Here is an 18,455-nt window from a genome sequence, read left to right on the forward strand (position 1 = left end):
CCACAGTTGATTTCTTCAAACCAAGCTGCTTACCTATTGCAGATTCAGTCTTCCCAGCCTGGTGCAGGTCTACAATTTAGTTTCTGGTGTCCTTTGACAGCTCTTTGGTCTTGGCCATAGTGGAGTTTGGAGTGTGACTGTTTGAGGTTGTGGACAGGTGTCTTTTATACTGATAACAAGTTCAAACAGGTGCCATTAATACAGGTAACGAGTGGAGGACAGAGGAGCCTCTTAAAGAAGAAGTTACAGGTCTGTGAGAGCCAGAAATCTTGCTTGTTTGTAGGTGACCAAATACTTATTTTCCACCATAATTTGCAAATAAATTCATTAAAAATCCTACAATGTGATTTTCTGGATTTTTTTTCCTCAATTTGTCTGTCATAGTTGACGTGTACCTATGATGAAAATTACAGGCCTCTCATCTTTTTAAGTGGGAGAACTTGCACAATTGGTGGCTGACTAAATACTTTTTTTCCCCACTGTATGTGCATAATGTCAACTGCAGAAATGAGTTGGCCATTGACTGTTTAATTTCAAGTCAATGTCTCTCCATTATAAAATCAATTAAGTAGAAACGGTGATTAAATATGGAGATAAATCTACAGTGACATTGTGTCTTTATCACGACACAGCTCTTGGATTCTCCCCCAGTTGGTGGCTGACAGTGAGTGGCAGGGTTTAACTCTGGAGCAGACACCGACAGGACCTTTCCAGGAAAACAAAAAATGCTTATTTCATAACCCCTGGCAACAGCAGAAAATATAATTTTCTCCCCCCTTGTCTCCGGGTGGTGGTTGGGGTCAAGCTATTTCATGTTTTCGAGAGTCACCTAGTCATACAAAAGGGGCCAGCATTGTGGCATCGTGTAGGATGACTGTTGACATAATGTACCGTAACAGAGTAATGCAGCATGAAGTAATAATCCATGCATATCAAACACAAACTGTAACAGTAGCCAATTGACTCTGTTCTACAACCTAAGCTTGGTATCCTCATGCTTTCAAAGAGTCCAGCCACATAGGCCCAAATGGATACATCATTATTACAACCCATTTGTCTTCAACAACATGTTCTCTTTTACAATAATGAACTGACCAAGAAAGAGCAATTATTCTGGCAGCAAAGCAGACAAGTGATTAGCGAATAGTGGTGATCAATTGTGTCTTGACAAAATAAGTTGTGACTGTGCCCTCCCTCCCTCAGGGCAGCAGGCAGGTAGATGGGTGACCCTCTCAGTGTGGAGCCTGGTGCCTGGGCTGGGCAGTCTGACTGGGATGATGAAGGAAGCCAATAATGGGCTGGGTACTGGGGATCAACTCTGCAGTGCTTAGTGACAGCTCGGGGAGCCATGCAGTGCTGCTAACCTCTGTACCGCCACCTCCACTGCCTCCCTCCTAGAACCCACCGCTGCCTTCACCAAGGCCCTCTACTTCCCCCCCTGTGTGAGCCACTGATCGATGGCGACAGGAGGCGACACACACTCCACACAATGGCCTCAATCCATCCTCCTGGAGATCATCATCTCTATTAATAAGACAGAACAGCGGTTAGCTGGCTGGCTGGCTGATTGGCTGGCTGGCTGGCTGGCTGATTGGCTGGCTGGCTGACTGACTGGCTGGCTGGCTGGCAGGCTGGCTGGCTGGCTGGCTAGCAGACTGGCTGGCTGGCTGGCAGGCTGGCTGGCTGGCTGGCAGACTGGCTGGCTGGCTGGCAGACTATTTAATGCAAGCTCATTCATCTCTGAGCCTGCCTGGTAAATGCCTAGCTAGCCTAGCATTGCGATTGGCATCAGCACCGGCTATGAGTTCATTAAGGCATCAGTAGGAATATTATCTGTTAATAGCCTCTGCCACCGCCTTGTTTTCCCGGACTCTTATAAAGAGAATATATGCCATTTCACCCCTGAAACAAACCGCAACAATCTCACAGCTCAGTGAAAATGAGTGATGTGGATGAAGCCAGTGAATACATAATCAACGTGGGTCCCAAGTTGTACCCTGTTCCTAATAACTAATTAGCAGTAAATTGATAATAATTAGTTTCAGTTCAGAAGAAAACCATCAAGCTCAATTCTCCTTAGCTGGGTGTCTTCAGTAGTTGGTGCATACAACGGAACTTGTGAGATAGAAAAACAAACATGTGGTTTGTGGATGCAGTTAAACATTCAGAAAGTTTTAGGACTACAAACATGTAAAACAGGATTGTGGTCAAGGGAGGCTTTTTTGCAAAAACATGTTTAGCAATTTCAGATTGGCTGCTCTGATGTTAGCACGTGTGTCCTGGACAGTGTCCTGAATCTTTATGGTCAGGTTTTACTGAGTCCTGCTGTCTGGCTGACTGGCTGACCGGCTGACCAGAGAGCGGAGGGGTCTGGGGAGCAGGCAGATTGAGCTCCGCTCCTCTCCTCCCAGGCAGCACTCATCAGTCTGACATACAGACTGGCTGCCACCATGGACAGAGGCAGGGCTAACAATGTAGATAGAGATATACACTACCGACTACCCCATCTCACCCTGTTCTCCTCTCCAGAGACCCCTCCACCTCCCTCTCTCTCAGCCACAGCCCTGGTCTGACAATCTATTCTGTCTGAGACCAGGAGCACAAGGACTAGAGAGGGGATCAGAGAGAGGTCAACACAGGGGTCAGAGGGGCTGCTGATGGAGCTTTAGTGTGCTAATGGACCTGGTGGACTGGCTGACCTTGGGCGTATTGACTAGGGAATGACAGGGGCAACACATCAGAGGCAACACGTTCTCGGCTGACCAGGCACAGCGGGCACGGCACTACTCACGTTGAATTTAATGATGCCATAGATCAGGTAGTGCGGGACGGGCTGGCCGTTCACCTTGTCGATAATCATCTCCTGTGGAAACAAGAGACAGAGGGGTGTTCAGAGGGTGTGGTGAGGACATTTTAGACACAGAGAGAGAGAGAGAGAGAGAGAGAGAGAGAGAGAGAGAGAGAGAGAGAGAGAGAGAGAGAGAGAGAGAGAGAGAGAGAGAGAGAGAGAGAGAGAGAGAGAGAGAGAGAGAGAGAGAGAGAGAGAGAGAGAGAGAGAGAGAGAGAGAGAGAGAGAGAGAGAGAGAGAGAGAGAGAGACACACACAGAGAGGCAGAGACAGACACAGACAGACAGAGACAGACAGAGACCACAGCAAGGTGTTGAAGTGAAAACTTTCCCACTCAGACAATGAGAGGAGCATCCTGGAAAGTGCCGGTCCAACAGCGGGGGGTAACTAAGCACTCTCAAAAGGGGCCGGCTGCGTCTCCTGAGGGGTGCGTACGGCAGCCTGCGGCACAGACCAGGAAGTACCGGGGAGGGGAACGGCAAATGGCAGGCGGCGGCAGAAATAGATTTAGACATTCATTATTTAACAGCGTGGAGTTGAGAATCAGGTACATCAGAGCTGGGGAGAGGCCCAACTGACACGACTGGGTTTACAGTCACGTCACGCAACTAGGTGGTGCAGGGGCGGGAGAGAGAGCGAGAGAGAGAGAGAGACAACGAGAGAGAGTTTGTATGAATATTAATAATACAGTACGCACCACCATTCTGACACATTACCGTAGGAACATTAAGGGAAATACTGCTTTCCCGTTATTATGACATGATTTCACTCTAGTTTGTCCTGTTAAGGGATTTTACTCATCAAATATTTACTCAAATGTGAGTGTATAAACGCAGACAAATACAAGACAACACTTATTCAAATGATGACACACTACAACGGTGAACTCCGGGGCAAACAGCTAGCTTTTATTCTCACTGACATTGGAGAAAGTTGTTATCAACAATTCAGCAGAGTGAATTGCTCTGGGGGGGGGATGAATACAGTTGTGTAGCTGTGAGTTGACCTCTGTACATACATTTACGTCATTTAGCAGACGCTCTTATCCAGAGCGACTTACAAATTGGTGCATTCACCTTATAGCCAGTGGGATAACCACTTTACAATATGTTTTTTTTCTTTCTTTCTTTCTTTGGGGTGGGGTAAGGGGGGGGTAGAATGATTACTTTATCCTATCCCAGGTATTTTAAAGAGGTGGGGTTTCAAGTGTCTCCGGAAGGTGGTGAGTGACTCTGCTGTCCTGGCGTCGTGGGGGAGCTTGTTCCACCATTGGGGTGCCAGAGCAGCGAACAGTTTTGACTGGGCTGAGCGGGAACTTTGCTTCCGCAGAGGTAGGGGGGCCAGCAGGCCAGAGGTGGATGAACGCAATGCCCTCGTTTGGGTGTAGGGACTGATGAGAGCCTGAAGGTACGGAGGTGCCGTTCCCCTCACAGCTCCGTAGGCAAGCACCATGGTCTTGTAGCAGATGCGAGCTTCAACTGGAAGCCAGTGGAGTGTGCGGAGGAGCGGGGTGACGTGAGAGAACTTGGGAAGGTTGAACACCAGACGGGCTGCGACATTCTGGATGAGTTGTAGGCGTTTAATGGCACAGGCAGGGAGCCCAGCCAACAGCGAGTTGTAGTAATCCAGACGGGAGATGACAAGTGCCTGGATTAGGACCTGTGCCGCTTCCTGTGTAAGGCAGGGTCGTACTCGCCGAATGTTGTAGAGCATGAACCTACAGGACCGGGTCACCGCCTTGATATTAGCGGAGAACGACAGGGTGTTGTCCAGGGTCACGCCAAGGCTCTTTGCACTCTGGGAGGAGGACACAACGGAGTTGTCAAACGTGATGGCGAGATCATGGAACGGGCAGTCCTTCCCCGGGAGGAAGAGCAGCTCCGTCTTGCCGAGGTTCAGCTTGAGGTGGTGATCCGTCATCCACACTGATATGTCTGCCAGACATGCAGAGATGCGATTCGCCACCTGGTTATCAGAAGGGGGAAAGGAGAAGATTAGTTGTGTGTCGTCTGCGTAGCAATGATAGGAGAGGCCATGTGAGGGTATGACAGAGCCAAGTGACTTGGTGTATAGCGAGAATAGGAGAGGGCCTAGAATTGAGCCCTTGGGGACACCAGTGGTGAGAGCACGTGGTGCGGAGACAGATTCTCGCCACGCCACTTGGTAGGAGCGACCGGTCAGGTAGGACGCAATCCAAGAGTGAGCCGCGCCGGAGATGCCCAACTCGGAGAGGGTGGAGAGGAGGATCTGATGGTTCACAGTATCAAAGGCAGCAGACAGGTCTAGAAGGACAAGAGCAGAGGAGAGAGAGTTAGCTTTAGCAGTGCGGAGAGCCTCCGTGACACAGAGAAGAGCAGTCTCAGTTGAATGACCAGTCTTGAAACCTGACTGGTTTGGATCAAGAAGGTCATTCTGAGAGAGATAGCAAGAGAGTTGGCTAAAGACGGCACGCTCAAGAGTTTTGAAGAGAAAAGAAAGAAGGGATACTGGTCTGTAGTCGTTGACATCGGAGGGATCGAGTGTAGGTTTTTTGAGAAGGGGTGCAACTCTCGCTCTCTTGAAGACGGAAGGGACATAGCCAGCGGTCAAGGATGAGTTGATGAGCGAGGTGAGGTAAGGGAGAAGGTCACCGGAGATGGTCTGGAGAAGAGAGGAGGGGATAGGGTCAAGCGGGCAGGTTGTTGGGCGGCCGGCCGTCACAAGATTTCATCTGGAGAGAGAGGGGAGAAAGAAGTCAAAGCATAGGGTAGGGCAGTGTGAGAAGGACCAGCAGTGTCATTTGACTTAACAAACGAGGATCGGATGTCGTCAACCTTCCTTTCAAAATGGTTGACGAAGTCATCCACAGAGAGGGAGGAGGGGGGGTTAGGGGGAGGAGAATTCAGCGGGGAGGAGAAGGTGGCAAAGAGCTTCCTAGGGTTAGAGGCAGATGCTTGGAATTTAGAGTGGTAGAAAGTGGCTTTAGCAGCAGAAACAGAGGAAGAAAATGTAGAGAGGAGGGAGTGAAAAGATGACAGGTCCGCAGGGAGTCTAGTTTTCCTCCATTTCCGCTCGGCTGCCCGAGCCCTGTTCTGTGAGCTCGCAATGAGTCGTCAAGCCACGGAGCAGGAGGGGAGGACCGAGCCGGCCGGGAGGATAGGGGACATAGAGAGTCAAAGGATGCAGAAAGGGAGGAGAGGAGGGTTGAGGAGGCAGAATCAGGAGATTGGAGGGAGAAGGATTGAGCAGAGGGAAGAGATGATAGGATGGAAGAGGAGAGAGTAGCGGGAGAGAGAGAGCGAAGGTTGCGGCGGCGCATTACCATCTGAGTAGGGGCAGAGTGAGTAGTGTTGGAGGAGAGCGAGAGAGAAAAGGATACAAAGTAGTGGTCGGAGACATGGAGGGGAGTTGCAGTGAGATTAGTAGAAGAACAGCATCTAGTAAAGATGAGGTCAAGCGTATTGCCTGCCTTGTGAGTAGGGGGTACGGTGAGAGGGTGAGGTCAAAAGAGGAGAGGAGTGCAAAGGAGGCAGAGAGAAATTAGTCAAAGGTAGACGTAGGGAGGTTAAAGTCACCCAGAACTGTAAGGGGTGAGCCATTCTCAGGAAAGGAACTTATCAAGGCATCAAGCTCATTGATGAACTCTCCAAGGGAACCTGGAGGGCGATAAATGACAAGGATGTTAAGCTTGAATGGGCTAGTGACTGTGACAGCATGGAATTCAAATGAGGAGATAGACAGATGGGTCAGGGGAAAAAGAGAGAATGTCCACTTGGGAGAGATGAGGATTCCTGTGCCACCACCCCGCTGACCAGATTCTCTCGGGGTATGCGAGAACACATGGTCAGACGAGGAGAGAGCAGTACAACACATTGAGGCAGTTATGTATGTGCAGCACACTGAGGCAGTAACAGTTACGTACTAGGTGTGTGGGGATGTATGTCTATGCTAAAGTGACTAGCAGAAGAGAAGCCTTGTGGCAGAAGGGCAAAGTTTGGTAACAGAATGTCGACACAAACAGCACAAACCGTCATTCTGTTTCAAAACTTTGCATCTGCACTGTTCTTCAAATAAATGTGCTTTTATAACATTTTCTGTGGAAATTGTTAAAACTAGTCCTTGTGCATAGAGTTGTATGGTTTGTTTAACTTTGCAATCATTGGTTTTTGTTTGACATACATTTTAAAGTGAAAAATCTGAGTCTCATTGTTATTCTGTTACCGTGGAATTGCCCAGAGGCAGATTCTGTGTGAGTAAGATTCTATGGATGAAACTCTGAGCTTAGCTGAGCCATGGTTCAGCCACAGGTTCTTTCTAAGACAGAAAGCCAGCAGCCGTCATTAACACAACAACAACGTCCTTTATCACAGGCTAGACCAGGGGTGGGCAAACTTTTTGGCTCGAGGGCCACATCGGGATTTCGAAATTCAACAGAGGGGACATTTTGTTTTGACCCCCCTCGGGCCGTAGTTTGCCCAGCCCTGGGCTAGATGGACTGTCACATCTGCAGTGTACCGCTGCTTCAAAAGCCTGCTAATGTGTTCCCTGCACAAAGACACAAAATCCACCAGCTCAATCAGTAACACTGAATTACTAAGAGGAAAAATGCACCTGCTTAGCATAAGATTGCACAGAGCAGAATAAACATCTGAGCCTCACCTCCCACATAACTGGGCTGCTGTACAAAATGCCAAGCTGTGTACACCGGCATGAAGCATAAAGGCAGCTAGCTTCTTCTCTCCTCGGTCCCCATTAGGGAGAGTGATATGTGACTGGTGTCTTTAACTCCTGAGTGGCGCAGTGGTCTAAGGCACTGCATCGCAGTGCTAACTGTGCCACTAGAGATCCTGGTTCGAATCCAGGCTCTGTCGCAGCCGGCCGCGACCGGGAGACTCATGGGGGGCGCACAATTGGCCCAGCGTCGTCCGGGGTAGGGGAGGGAATGGCCGGCAGGGATGTAGCTCAGTTGATAGAGCATGGCGTTTGCAACGCCAGGGTTGTGGGTTTGATTCCCACGGGGGGGCCAGTATAAAAAAAAATATATGTATTCACTAACTGTAAGTCGCTCTGGATAAGAGCGTCTGCTAAATGACTAAAATGTAAATGTAAAATGTTGTGCACCTGCTGCTTGGGGAGCGCTGGGAACTGGGTGAGGTGACCTAGTCTGCGTCTAAAACGGCACCCTATTCCCTATATAGTGCACACATAGTGAAGAGCACTATATAGGGAAGAGGGTTACATTTCAGATGCAGCCTAGGTCACCTCACCCAGGTCCCAGCACAAGAGAGAGATGGGACAGAAATCACAGGAAAGTATAAAGACATGGTGGGCATGCCTCGAATTTCATGGCGGCATTGACGGCCATGCCAGTCGATGCCCCCTTGTGTAGTCGTAATGACCCCTAAAAAAATCCATGCCTTTTGTGGCCAAAGTTGCCTTTGTGCCCTTGGGCTGAATATAATAATATATAATTCCCTTCTCCCGGCTGCCAATCGCACCTCCTCGAAGCACCTCTCACTCACATGGCTCTCTCAGATATATCAATTCTTATTAGCCAATGCCCGTCATGTGATCGGGTCCTTCTTACAGGCATCGCAGCTCCGAAGTAGGCTACAAGAAAAGACAGACACATCGGGGATGCAACTGCGCGCGTCCTTCTTATCAAATTCCGAGGCGCATATTGAAGATGTTAGAAGAACTGTCCACATTTACTTTTCGTCAGCCAACAAGATGAGTAACAAACAGCAAAAGCACTAGCCTATGTTAATCTACTATCCTCCATTGTAGAAAAGTTGACCTATTCTATTGGTCAGCTTGTCCTTCTGTGTGAGAAATAAATATTCCAAACATACTCTGGGGCAGTTGTGGGACGCGATAGATCCCAAATTAATACAACCACTCGCCTCAAAAAAAGTTTTCAAAATCAGTGAGGCAGATCAGAACGTTTAGCTTCAAATGTTGATAAATGATTAGGCTATTTCTTCACATTATAAGTGCAGCAATGCGCACACAGTAGGCTATAAGCGCAAATGTTCCGAAATGTAATTAGCGGAAAACACCCTTCTCAAAAGTGCACCACAAATGCAAGCGGTTTCATATGACAGAGATGAAAATACCCTTCAGAAATTTTGAAAAAAAGAGGGAAGATCTAAAGATGCAACAACAAGCATGGGTTGTTAATATGAGTATGATTGTGTCTTTGGCTGCTGGACAATGAAAGAAAGTTGAAAACATAGGAGAAATACTGGTTTCAATAGCGTATGAGGAAGTGTTTATAAAAGAATCCCTTTAACATTCCTATGGTCGGAACACAGTAAGACATGCCCAAAAAAACATCTAGGTTTTAAACAACTACGTATATGGTTAAATAGTTTCAAAATGTTGACTGCCTCCGCTCAGATTGCAAGGTGGGTGATGTTACTGTGCGCAACAGACACTGGCCTTTCTCTCCTATCTGAACGAACAGTGCCTCAAGTATGTCGACAGAATCAAGCCTTTAGATCAGCGGTCACCAACCTTTTCTGAGTCAAGATCACTTTCTGAGTCAAAATGCAAGCTGAGATCTACCACTCAGATGAAGTTTGTGCAGTCGGCTATAGGCCCAGTACATTATCACTGCATATTGGCTATGTTTGAATTGCCCTGCTAATGCTTTTCTTCTCAGAAAATTTTGAAATTACATTTCAACATTTTTGGTATATGATCGCACTGGTAATAGATCATTTGATGTATTACTTGTGAGAACCAGCTGAGTGAGCATAATTTTTTACTGGACTGATGGCCTGCATCTGATGATCAGTCTGAGATGAGGGAGGGAGCAGCGGTGAGGCTGCCTCTCACCCGACTTACTGTCCCTTCTCTCTCCCTCCCTCCGCTGAGAAATGAGGACACAGTCTTCCAGCTGATCGCAAAACTTATTTCTGCCTCGTGCACCAATTCATATTGATACTCCTATGACCAGAGAAAGTGAAATATTCCTCGATATTAAAAAAAGACAAGCCGCTAATAATAACAACGCAAGCTTATTGGATCACTTTGCTATACTCATTCATTGCAGCTGCAGTGCTGGTTGTAGCATTTTATGGCTTATAAAAGTGTTGAACAAAGTGTTGACAGTGCTGAATAACAACTTAAACATGAACTTACTCATAAAAACAGCAGCTCTTTGCTGTATTCGTTGTCTCTCTCTAGTCATGGTTTTAGAAGTTTAGAAATCTCACAGTATCAATTTTGTTGTGCGTTCGAGGCTTCTTTATACAGTCTATGGCGCGAGAAAACTGTGCAGACACAGTGATCTAAGCTATCTGATTGGCCAGCGGTAGGCCTTTTGGTGCACTTGATTTGCTCTCTGGGCCTGCCGGGTTGGCGGAGTTCTACCTTCACACTCATGAAATGGTTCAAAATGGGAACACTTTGCCTTCCTGGCACTAGGGCTGCTGAATCAAGTGCACCTACCGCCAACAGCGCTAAACGAAAAAAATAAATAGGTACGAGGGCTTTATCGTTGGGTTTTTTACAGAAATGTTTGGTGATCAACTAGGAATACCTTGGAGATCGCGATCCACCGGTTGGTGACCACTGCTTTAGATATTAATAATTATCCTACATAGGGTTGGGTGATATTTGGGGAAATCTCTTCTATGATATGCTACTCCAAAAATTGCGATGTCCAATATAATCGCTTTGCGCTGTTATTGACTAGATAATTCCAGACTGTGCAAGTTTTTTGCTTATTTATGATATTATAGTCGCATTCTCATAAAATAATCTTAGTATGGCAAAAAAAAAAAGGCTTAGTTAATTAATTTTGAGTTTATTTTCAACATATTGATACAGATAAAACTGCACTATTTTGATTTGTAAAAGTTCAAATAGAGTATAGTCTTGCAAATCACGATATAACGTCTTGCACTTCACGATATATTGTGAAATGCAAGACGATATATCGTCAATGTCAAATATCACGATGTTCGATTTAATCATATATCAGGCCAACCCTAATATATATATTTGTCAAACATGACTGGCGTTTAGCCTATATATATGTAACTAAAATTCTCATTATGTACACATAGGCTATCATGTACACTTCAACATGTAGGCTATGTATTTATGTACATTCACATACTTATGTTTTTCTTAACAGAATAGCTACTGTTTTTCAGTTTTCAAATCAATGTAATTGGCTATTTTGGTTAATGGCCTTGGTACCCTGGCAGATTGGGCACCTCTTGAAGGCCTAAAATCACAACATTCCAGGCCTGAGGGGCATGATGGACTTTCAATGAGCTTGGAGGAGTCAAGGAGATACAAGACATACACAGAGAGACAGAGAGAGAGATAAAGAGACAGACCGAGACAGAGAGAGAGAGAGAGACAGAGAGAGAGAGAGAGAGAGAGAGAGAGAGAGAGAGAGAGAGAGAGAGACAGAGAGACAGAGAGACAGAGAGACAGAGAGAGAGACAGAGAGAGAGACAGAGAAAGACAGAGAGAGTGTTGGCTAAGTGAACACGGAGATCTTTCCAGAAGGGGAATTCTAGGTTGGCTATGTGGAACACTGAGTTGTCTCTATCGATCATGTGCACCTCGTTCTTACCATTGATCAGCATCATGTACCTGCGGAAAATAGAACAAAAAAACCCATCATATAACAAGTTTGATTGCATGAAATCTAACTTCAAAGTTTCACTCCAACTGGAATTGAATTACTTTTACATAAAAAAAAGAAGAAAAAAAAAAGATTATCATATTCAAACAGCTGCATCAGGATTACTCAGAGCCACAGATTTATCGGCATCTTTTACAGTTCAAATCAAAACATGGTTGGGTTAATAGAGTATCTGGGGAACAAAACAGAATCAAACTCCAAACTTCAAACACTGAACTCACCTCAACCTCCATCTACAGAAACAACCGCATTATATTCTAGAGCACGTAGACACTTTCAAACCAATTCTCTCCTCTATTGACAAAACTGGATGACAAAAACAGTCACAGGCTCTGATATCTTGTGATGTTATTTACATCCTAAAGCCGCTCTACTTGAATGCAAATGTGCCAGCCTGCAGTTAGAGATGGCCATATCTTCAAATAGCATGATGTGCTGCTACGTTCACCGGCAGTGACGAGGTAGGCGAGTTGTTTCACTGATTGAGGAAGTTTTAGCACTAATCCTGAATTAGTTCTCTGGCTTTTGAAGGTGAGATACGGGACTTCGTTTGCATGAAGAAATATGCTGCACTTTCCTTGGCCTCAGGAAGACCACATAAGCCTGCAGTACAAAGACAGTCCTTCACCGTTTTATTGTGATACCATGGATGCATATTAACGTTTGATTCGGAGAAACTTTGAGATAGCTCTTTGACTGCATCTACAGTACAGGACTGGAGGCAAAGCCATAAAAACAACGCTGATCCAGCCATCCAGAAGGAGTGGTGTTAGGCCTTAATGTATTCATAGTCAAACTCTTGAACAGCACTTTGATTCCTTTCATTCTTCAATGCCCCCATCGGGGACGGACGAACGCACACACACACACACACTACTTTGACTCCTATCATTCTTCAATGCCACTGCCGGGACATTCAGCACCAGACGCAGCAAGTTCCTCAGGGTCACTAATTCAAATCATCCCAGTGAAACACATAAGATCTAATCCTACTGCGGAGGACCTTCGTTTAATTAGAATATTGTCATGCAATAGATAGGCGTGTAAGACAGGATATTGCAAAAAGTCAAGTTTATCTGGGTTTTTTAAGAAGCTCCATTAACATGGATGGTGGTGGTGCAGACTGCAGACCCCAACTGTTATGTATCCGACAGCCTGTCACACCACCTCCGTTCTTACTGCCTGATCCCTCCATCAGATTGTTCTTTGCATTCTATTGAAGGCATGGCAAAGAGCAAAGCGCAAATAAAAGCTGTCATGCCAACTGCTCCTCTGTTTGGGTAATTGAATAAACAATCTAAGTCAACATGAAAACTGTTTGGATTAAGAGGATTAAAGTAAACCCATGAAAGTAAAGTAAACCCATGAAAGTAAAGTAAACCCGTTTAAGTAAAGTAAACCTGTGAAAGTAAAGTAAACCCGTGAAAGTAAAGTAATCACATTAAAGTAAAGTAAACCCGTGAAAGTAAAATACACCCGTGAAAGTAAAATACACCCGTGAAAGTAAAGTAAACCCATGAAAGTAAAGTAAACCCATGAAAGTAAAGTAAACCCATGAAAGTAAAGTAAACCCGTGAAAGTAAAGTAATCACATTAAAGTAAAGTAAACCTGTGAAAGTATGGCATATTATTATTATTACAGTGGGGGAAAAAAGTATTTAGTCAGCCACCAATTGTGCAAGTTCTCCCACTTAAAAAGATGAGAGAGGCCTGTAATTTTCATCATAGGTACACGTCAACTATGACAGACAAAATGAGAAAATCCAGAAAATCACATTGTAGGATTTTTAATGAATTTATTTGCAAATTATGGTGGAAAATAAGTATTTGGTCAATAACAAATGTTTCTCAATACTTTGTTATATACCCTTTGTTGGCAATGACACAGGTCAAACGTTTTCTGTAAGTCTTCACAAGGTTTTCACACACTGTTGCTGGTATTTTGGCCCATTCCTCCATGCAGATCTCCTCTAGAGCAGTGATGTTTTGGGGCTGTCGCTGGGCAACACGGACTTTCAACTCCCTCCAAAGATTTTCTATGGGGTTGAGATCTGGAGACTGGCTAGGCCACTCCAGGACCTTGAAATGATTCTTACGAAGCCACTCCTTCGTTGCCCGGGCGGTGTGTTTGGGATCATTGTCATGCTGAAAGACCCAGCCACGTTTCATCTTCAATGCCCTTGCTGATGGAAGGAGGTTTTCACTCAAAATCTCACGATACATGGCCCCATTCATTCTTTCCTTTACACGGATCAGTCGTCCTGGTCCTTTTGCAGAAAAACAGCCCCAAAGCATGATGTTTCCACCCCCATGCTTCACAGTAGGTGTGGTGTTCTTTGGATGCAACTCAGCATTCTTTGTCCTCCAAACACGACAAGTTGAGTTTTTACCAAAAAGTTATATTTTGGTTTCATCTGACCATATGACATTCTCCCAATCCTCTTCTGGATCATCCAAATGCACACTAGCAAACTTCAGACGGGCCTGGACATGTACTGGCTTAAGCAGGGGGACACGTCTGGCACTGCAGGATTTGAGTCCCTGGCGGCGTAGTGTGTTACTGATGGTAGGCTTTGTTACTTTGGTCCCAGCTCTCTGCAGGTCATTCACTAGGTCCCCTGTGTGGTTCTGGGATTTTTGCTCACCGTTCTTGTGATCATTTTCACCCCACGGGGTGAGATCTTGCGTGGAGCCCCAGATCGAGGGAGATTATCAGTGGTCTTGTATGTCTTCCATTTCCTAATAATTGCTCCCACAGTTGATTTCTTCAAACCAAGCTGCTTACCTATTGCAGATTCAGTCTTCCCAGCCTGGTGCAGGTCTACAATTTTGTTTCTGGTGTCCTTTGACATCTCTTTGGTCTTGGCCATAGTGGAGTTTGGAGTGTGAGTGTTTGAGGTTGTGGACAGGTGTCTTTTATACTGATAACAAGTTCAAACAGGTGCCATTAATACAGGTAACGAGTGGAGGACAGAGGAGCCTCTTAAAGAAGAAGTTACAGGTCTGTGAGAGCCAGAAATCTTGCTTGTTTGTAGGTGACCAAATACTTATTTTCCACCATAATTTGCAAATAAATTCATAAAAAATCCTACAATGTGATTTTCTGGAATTCTTTTTCTCAATTTGTCTGTCATAGTTGACGTGTATCTATGATGAAAATTACAGGCCTCTCTCATCTTTTTAAGTGGGAGAACTTGCACAATTGGTGGCTGACTAAATACTTTTTTCCCCCACTGTATTAAAGTCAACAACAGGAGAGCTGAGGGGACATGATCAAACACAAATCGCACACGCACACACACTTCCTCCTACAATCAACACAAACAAAAACCTGCTCAGCAATGTGTAATTACATGGCAGAGTTGATTAATCCAATTATATACTTCCAGTAGGCTTACCGGCAGCAGTTCTCGCTCCATCCCCAAATGACAAGTGTTGAGTGATGCAGGATGTTTTAATGAGCAGCTCTGTATTGGTTAGCGTTTTATTCCTAAAGGTTAAGTAAACTAATCAACGCATCCTAAAACAGTGGGCAAATGAGCTTGCCCCCCATTACACCACTTTATAACATTAGTGCACTCATGTAGCGCTAACTGCACAAAGCTTATTCCGCAAACTACTAAATGAACACAAAGGTGGGCCGTGCCTGGCCTGTTGGATGGCGATGCGAACCCCTTCTAAAATGCAGTGACAGAGATGTACAGCTCTCCAGGGGAGAGGGGACTGGTGACAGAGATGGATGGCAGATCAATGCCAACTTTACTGCATTTTCTACATTGTGAGCAGCAGTAAGAAAAAAAAGAAAAAAAGCCTTAATCATATATGGATTAGACCTAATTAATTTGCCATCTATACCAGCTGGTTCAGAGAGCTCTGGAAGGCATCCAGGTGCCTGAGAAGTGTGGAATACAAAGGTTGTGTCCCAAATGTCACCCTATTCCTAAGTCTACTAAATAGGGAAAAGGGTGCATTTGGAACGCAGGCAATATGAGACAGGCCCTGAGAGAGAACTCATGAGAGAGCCTTTCAGCCAATGAAAGATGGGCATGGACTCTCATAGCCAACCAAGACCACCAAAGAGCTGGATACGATACCTCCACTTCTGACCTGCTACAGGATTACGAGCAGGGCCATGAAAAACTCCTGGCCCCAATTATGAGATACAACAGCGTGGCGTCAAAGTAAGAGGCATATAATCTTCCAGCTGGAGCTATCAAATCAAATCAAATCAAATTTTATTGGTCACATGCGCCGAATACAACAGGTGCAGACATTGCAGTGAAATGCTTACTTACAGCCCTTAACCAACAGTGCATTTATTTTAAACAAAAAAAGTAAGAATAAAACAACAACAACAAAAAAGTGTTGAGAAAAAAAGAGCAGAAGTAAAATAAAGTGACAGTAGGGAGGCTATATATACAGTAAAATAAAGTGACAGTAGGGAGGCTATATATACAGGGGGGTACCGTTGCAGAGTCAATGTGCGGGGGGCACCGGCTAGTTGAGGTAGTTGAGGTAATATGTACATGTGGGTAGAGTTAAAGTGACTATGCATAAATACTTAGAGTAGCAGCAGCGTAAAAAGGATGGGGTGGGGGGCAGTGCAAATAGTCCGGGTAGCCATGATTAGCTGTTCAGGAGTCTTATGGCTTGGGGGTAGAAGCTGTTGAGAAGTCTTTTGGACCTAGACTTGGCACTCCGGTACCGCTTGCCGTGCGGTAGCAGAGAGAACAGTCTATGACTAGGGTGGCTGGAGTCTTTGACAATTTTGAGGGCCTTCCTCTGACACCGCCTGGTATAGAGGTCCTGGATGGCAGGGAGCTTTGCCCCAGTGATGTACTGGGCCGTACGCACTACCCTCTGTAGTGCCTTGCGGTCAGAGGCCAAGCAGTTGCCATACCAGGCGGTGATGCAACCAGTCAGGATGCTCTCGATGGTGCAGCTGTAGAATTTTTTGAGGATCTGAGGACCCATGCCAAATCTTTTTAGTCTCCTGAGGGGGAATAGGCTTTGTCGTGCCCTCTTCACGACTGTCTTGGTGTGTTTGGACCATGATAGTTCGTTGGTGATGTGGACACCAAGAAACTTGAAGCTCTCAACCTGTTCCACTACAGCCCCGTCGATGAGAATGGGGGCGTGCTCAGTCCTCTTTTTTTTCCTGTAGTCCACAATCATCTCCTTTGTCTTGGTCACGTTGAGGGAGAGGTTGTTGTCCTGGCACCACACGGCCAGATCTCTGACCTCCTCCCCTATAGGCTGTCTCATCGTTGTCGGTGATCAGGCCTACCACTGTTGTGTCGTCGGCAAACTTAATGATGGTGTTGGAGTCGTGCCTGGCCATGCAGTCATGGGTGAACAGAGAGTACAGGAGGGGACTGAGCACGCACCCCTGAGGGGCCCCCGTGTTGAGGATCAGTGTGGCAGATGTGTTGTTACCTACCCTTACCACCTGGGGGCGGCCCGTCAGGAAGTCCAGGATCCAGTTGCAGAGGGAGGTGTTTAGTCCCAGGATCCTTAGCTTAGTGATGAGCTTAGAGGGCACTATGGTGTTGAATGCTGAGCTGTAGTCAATGAATATACTAGTCCATAGAGAGGATGTCCGTTGAGCTCCTCATCCATGTGACTGAGGAGTGGTGAGCCACGTCTGCCTTGCCTTGGGGTCTTCTGCTCCTATAGGCTCTGTTCTGGAAGAACCACTGCCTTCTTGCACCTGCTCTGCTGCTACTCTGACAAAGCTTCAGGAATCTGGACAACAGCATCCCTGGTGTCCAATAAGCAGCGCTGTCTTAAACGCTTACACACAGACACAGACACACATTAATCACGATCATGTTCAGTCATCCTCTAATCTAGTCCTTTTATTCCACCCTTCATGTATTTAATTCTACCCTTCATTCCCATTTTCAACAATTCACTTCCGGTCTAATTCAATTTAATGCAAGTGCTCATCAGGTATAATTCCATGATGTCAAATCTGAAAGACTCACTGACAAAATAAAGGCTACACTTTAGCATTGTATGTAGGTTCTGAACAGCAGTACTCTGTTGAACAGTGCCTGTGGATGTGCACATTATTACCACAAGGCCCTCAGCCTTGAGTGGAGTGTAGGCTATAGACCTTCTCATCTACACATATTCAACAAAAAAGCTAACAAACGGTTTCTAGCTTAATGGAGGGCTTTTAAAACACTGTGGGGGCAGTGAGAACGACCCTGTTCTCTAGGGCTGTATCCCAAATGGCACCATATTTCCTATATTTGACCTAGACTGTTTGGGTGTATGTATTGATATGTAGGCTACGAGTGCCTTAAAACATTTTTTTCATGTAGTTCTGTCCTTGAGCTGTTCTTGTCTATGAATGTTCTGTATTATGTCATGTTTCATGTTTTGTGTGGACCCCTGGAAGAGTAGCTGCTGCTTTTGCAACAGATAATGGGGATCCTAATAAAATACCAATATAGTGCACTACATAGGAAATAGGGTGCCATTTGGGATGCGGCCTAGCTCTGCTGTTCACCACCACCACTGATCAAAGGAGAGGTTGGAGGAAAAAGCTGCAGCCATTAAGCCCAGAGATACTTTTTACATACTGTTTTACCCACTTCATATGTATATACTGTATTCTAGTCAAGGCCTATCCTATTTAACTATTGCTGTACATATACTATTCTATGCACGTATTCTTCAGATAACCTACATTTTCTATCCATATACTGTCCATAATGTCTATACATCCCATCACACACCACACACATATATTTATACTCTGGACTCCGACATTGCTCGTCCTAATATTTCTTAATTCTATTCTTTCACTTTTTAGATTTGTGTGTATTGTTGTGTATTGTTAGATATTACTGCACTGTTGGAGCTAGAAAGACAAGCATTTTGCTAAACCCGCAATAACATCAGCTAAATATGTGTATGCGACCAATAAAATGTGATTTGCTTTGATTTGAG

At 45.5% G+C, this 18,455-nt stretch overlaps 1 pseudogene; it reads right to left on the reverse strand.

Annotated features, from left to right (window-relative positions):
- The window catches only part of LOC121552286, a 154,086-nt pseudogene that overhangs the window by 97,440 nt on the left and 38,191 nt on the right, over positions 1-18,455 (reverse strand).

This window comes from Coregonus clupeaformis, chromosome 36, assembly GCF_020615455.1.
Source record: "Coregonus clupeaformis isolate EN_2021a chromosome 36, ASM2061545v1, whole genome shotgun sequence".
Taxonomy (NCBI): domain Eukaryota; kingdom Metazoa; phylum Chordata; class Actinopteri; order Salmoniformes; family Salmonidae; genus Coregonus; species Coregonus clupeaformis.